Consider the following 5,486-nt stretch of genomic DNA (forward strand, 5'->3'; position numbering starts at 1 on the left):
GGTGTGTTTTATTTAGGGACCAGGGCAGCCTGAGGGTGTGTTTTATTTAGGGACCAGGGCAGCCTGAGGGTGTGTTTTATTTAGGGACCAGGGCAGCCTGAGGGTGTGTTTTATTTAGGGACCAGGGCAGCCTGAGGGTGTGTTTTATTTAGGGACCAGGGCAGCCTGAGGGTGTGTTTTATTTAGGGACCAGGGCAGCCTGAGGGTGTCTTTGATTTAGGGACCAGGGCAGCCTGAGGGTGTCTTTGATTTAGGGACCAGGGCAGCCTGAGGGTGTGTTTTATTTAGGGACCAGGGCAGCCTGAGGGTGTGTTTTATTTAGGGACCAGGGCAGCCTGAGGGTGTGTTTTATTTAGGGACCAGGGCAGCCTGAGGGTGTGTTTTATTTAGGGACCAGGGCAGCCTGAGGGTGTGTTTTATTTAGGGACCAGGGCAGCCTGAGGGTGTGTTTTATTTAGGGACCAGGGCAGCCTGAGGGTGTGTTTTATTTAGGGACCAGGGCAGCCTGAGGGTGTCTTTGATTTAGGGACCAGGGCAGCCTGAGGGTGTCTTTGATTTAGGGACCAGGGCAGCCTGAGGGTGTCTTTGATTTAGGGACCAGGGCAGCCTGAGGGTGTGTTTTATTTAGGGACCAGGGCAGCCTGAGGGTGTCTTTGATTTAGGGACCAGGGCGCTTGAAGCCTTTTTACAACGCATCCGCGTTTCCGGGTTCCCGTTTTGCGCTCTGATTGGCCAGGTCATGTGACATGAGCGCCAATCGTGGGACGGCAAGTTTCTACACTGGTTAAGCTTAGGGACTCTTTGAAGTTGGTTATGGTTAGAGTTTGTCTTAGAGCATGGCGATAGAACGTCAGGTAGTTTGCAGGCTGTTCGACGCGGAAATGGGCAAACACGCTATTGGGCGCATGACCTGGCCAATCAGAGCACCGGAAACGCGGATGCGTAGCTAAAAATGATACACGCGACCAGGGCAGCCTGAGGGTGTGTTTGATTTAGGGATAGGGCTGGGCGATATGGCCTAAATATGATATCACGATATTTTCTGACCTTTCGGCGATACACGATACGCATCACAATGTTTTTCTTTTTTTCCCCAAACAATTCATTATGAGGCTTACCAAGACAGTATTTGAGTTTGCAAGCTAACATTAAAGACAAAATAAAATATCCATGCATTTAGCATTTTTATATTATATATTAGATTTAGATTATTGGATTATTAGATTATATATTGCATATATTTAGCAATGAGATATTATATGATTTAGATATGAAATATGATGAATTGAAAATGGGGGACCCTGATGTAAACAAGACGAAAGTCTTTCTCTGGTCTGCATCCTCCAGTCCACTGTTGTTGTATTGAGCTGTACTGTACCCATGCTGCAATCTGTTAATAACGTTTTCATTCATTCAGACGGCAAACAGAATCATTTTGATTGACAGTCGAGTCTGCCAATTACGTCACACCGCTTGCACCCGCCCTGCTGTTCTTAGCACCAATCGGCAAGCGCGTATACATTTTTTACTTCCGCCATTGGAGAGCTCAATGACAACAACAATGGTAGCGGTAGCTCCCCGCGGCCGACGTTTAGCTTTTAGCTCCGCAGGATGACTAAACGACTGGAGGCATAATGATTTTACTGCAACGGATGTTATAATAAAAGCTTTTCCATAGATCTGTCTGATTGAAAACTTTATTAACAGACCGCAGAATGGGCACAACTGAGTCAGCACGGGCTGAGATATGAACGACTAATGCTTGCTATATCTAGGTTGACCTCGGACGTTGCTATGTAAATACGCTGATGTTATTGAACGTGTAAGTATATAACGTTAATGCCACAAAACGAATGCCTTTGTTATCATAAGTAGTAACTTTGATGCAGTAGTGTGTGTGTGGGGCGGCGCTGTTCAAAAGTTTCAACGTGTGGACCAGATTGACGCGACACAATCCTCTTGGTCAAAACATCACGATATCCACGATACGTTTAAAAATTGTGTCGTTAATGAACTGTACCCGATATTTATATAATATCGTCATATCGCCCAGCCCTATTTAGGGACCAGTTAAACTATCACCGAACTACTGCAGAATGTAGCTAATTGAACTACATGTAGTTTGAACTACTCCCCAACACTACAATACACAGTATATATACTATATATTCATCTTTTGAATGATATTTATTTGTCCACTATTCAGGCCAATACAGTATTTATCAATGGCTTGTAATCATTATAAGAAACAGGCACTACTAAAAGGAATACAATACTATGGTGCACTATGTAAAGTGTTATGATACATGATGATGGAATTAAGTCATTATGAAAAAGCCTTGCATCAGGATTATAACATAGTAGACACACATGCTTCACAGGATACGTTATTGTTACCGTTTATGTGACCGTGTAAATCCTGCCCTGTCATGATTGTCTGTCGAAAGCCGCATCAGAAATGTGCACACATTGGCTAGCGTGTAACATGTAGCGTGTAGGTACTGTGGTACAAGGTACAAAAATAGGCTCTTCTTTTTTTCTCTTCTTCTATCGAAACAGCCAAGTAGGAGAGAGTGCAGTATCGTCTCAGCAGGCAGGGGCCGAGCAAGTGGCGGGAAGAGAGGAACCGACTACCCAGGGCCCCAAACTGGATGAGGGCCCTCAGAATGTGGGTTTTCCTGTGCCTGTCTAGACTGGAAATTGTCCTCTCAAGACAGCCAATTAGTGCTGCCCCTTATTGTCACTTTATATTTGTCTGTATGAATGAATTTTTTAGATGGAGGTGTGCGACCATGTGAGTCATGGGTGGGGAGGGGAGACTGGGGCCCAGAGATCCTCGTCACGTACACAGGGCCCAGAATTTCTTGCTGTGCCCCTGTTCACAGTATCCTCAGACCATAAAGCAAGGAGTGGACGGTGACGGAACTACAGTATCCTCAGACCATAAAGCAAGGAGTGGACAGTGACGGAACTACAGTACACTCTTAAAAAAAAGCTGTGTTGAGATAACACAGGATGCATAAGATCAGATAAAAAATGTATTTTTTAAAAACATTTGATTATACAAATGTGTTATTTTTCAATTCATGTTATGTGTTCATAGTTCACGTGTTATTTCAAAGCATCTTTTAAAAGAGTGGTTTTCTTAGCTTTACTGCTGGTGGGATTTGTACAGATGACTCTGCCTTACCAGCAGTAGCCAGAGTTTGTTCCATTAAATTAGCTTACTGCACTGGAAGAATCTCAGCATGCATGGCTGAGATTCTTCAATCCGTTGCTCTTTTATTTAAATACTTATAAGTATGTGGTGAAATGAGGGCCAAGTGAGTGAACTGTTAAATACTTTGTGGGGAAGGGGCACTTCGGCCAATGAGGGCCAAGGGGTGGCGGCTCAAATCCTCGGGCATCCCCCCCTGATCCAAATTAACCGTGTCCTAACCAGGGAATTAAAGTGAAAGAGTCTGGTGAATTGTATGTCACATACATTTTTGCTAAGCTATAGGCTAACTTGCAGCCCCGATAGCTTTAGAGAGGAAATTGGTATCTATCTTCTTGTCTGACTCTGGAGAAGACGTTAAGCACATTTCCCTTAATGTCGGCGTGTTCCTTTAAAAGCGTCATAGCTCAACGTGAATAAGACTAATAGACCTTTCACACGTTGTCATTTTGACAAGCCCCTCCCCTCCTTTTGTTTTCATCAACGTTGTCATTGTCCAGTCCTTGCTTTATTATCCTATTATCCCAGGACTTACGCAATTTTGTAGTCCAGCCGCATGTTGATAAGGGATGCACCGATACCGGGGCGAAAACAAGGTATCGGATAACGGAGAATTCCTCTGGTACTGAGAGGCGTGTGCAACATCACCGCAACGCCGCTTGATTTTCTGCATTTCTGGCTCAAAGAAGCAAATCAGATCTCACCAGGCTCGCGAAGCTAGAGGGTTACTCTTTCACTGCCACACGACAGCCGGTTAACCTGTTCACTGAATACAGAAGGTTAGCCCTTTACTATCACACAACCGACGGCGATGCTCCATCATTAGCATCATTAGGAGCTAATGATGCTAATGATGGAGCATCGCCGTCGGTTGTGTGATAGTAAAGGGCTAACCTTCTGTCGTGTGGCAGTGAAAGAGAGTACTTTGACATTTTGAATTAGCAGTCCTCATTGAAGCCAAGCTGGCGATACTAGCATAACGCTAACGTGCCACTTCTGGGAAACTGAATGTGTTAAATGTTTTGCGTGAAGAAAGTGAAGAAATATTATTAATTTGAAAGTACTAATTTGAAGGAGCTGTAAGTGGTGTCTTTTTTGTTAAAATAAGTGTTAAATAGCTCTACATTCCGACAGCCATCGTCTGATATAGTGTTTGGTCAGTAACACGGGTCTCCCAGTCCCTCCACTCTGCAGTAAACACCAAACACATTTCCTGGTATCCCAGAAAGGCCACTTTATCCAATCAGGAGAGAGAACCCTAGATATTAGGGTTGCAAATTGTAAGCACGTTCCTGAATCGATCATTGATAACGTTAACGATCAATTAAATCAATTCATTGTAACAAAAAAATACCAAATTTACCAAACAATAACACATGCATTTGTTTCCTCAATTAAAAGATGTATTTCCACAACAGCAGCATATTGCTTTCTCACAACATTGCATAGCATTATGAAACATGTAAACACGTAGAGGCCTAGACATATTAAGACCTTTGTGTCTGCTTCAAGCAGGCAGGCGCTGCATAATGGCTACAACTTAAAAATATCAGAAAAAATACAAATTAAAAACTTCTCGCCCACTTAAAAAATCAAGAGCATGTGTTTAACAAACTAAAACATTTGTAAAACTCTGTTCAATATTAACTTAATAAATAAACTAAATGTCGACAAAAATTTCCCAATAGGCCTAACTGAATAACGCAATAACTGAAGATTATGTGCATAAGATGTGATGCACATAGATCATTTTTAACCCTTTCACTGCCACACGACAGAAGGTTAGCACCTTCTGTATCGTCACAGTGAAAGTTAACCGGCTGTCGTGTGGCAGTGAAAGGGTTAATGAGGCTATTATTGTTATTATTATTATTATAATTTTGCAACAAGATAGCTTACTGTACATAGAAGGTAAATAGCCTGTCTCAGACGGACTCACAGGCTCCCGATTTATTTGTTCTTGTTGAGGAAAATCAGCATAATAATCGACATAGTTGGGCGTCGGACCCGCATTGACTTTCCACCAGTCAGCTGGATTTGTATCCAGGGGGTGGGAAATGGCTTCTTTTAACTGTTACGCGAGGTGGTCTACCGTATGCCGATCCGGTAAACTTCTAGTTAGCAACGCCGCAGTGGTGACTCGCCAGTCCTCGTGATGTAGTGGCAAGTGACGGTAACATATAGCTTCCGGTCGCCAAGGCAGTCCAGCTGTCTATCAATGCAACCTTGCTAGCAGGCAGCTGGCAGATTATTTGACTTGTTTCAAGCA

Source organism: Notolepis coatsorum, assembly GCF_963971535.1.
Source record: "Notolepis coatsorum genome assembly, chromosome: 5".
NCBI lineage: Eukaryota > Metazoa > Chordata > Actinopteri > Aulopiformes > Paralepididae > Notolepis > Notolepis coatsorum.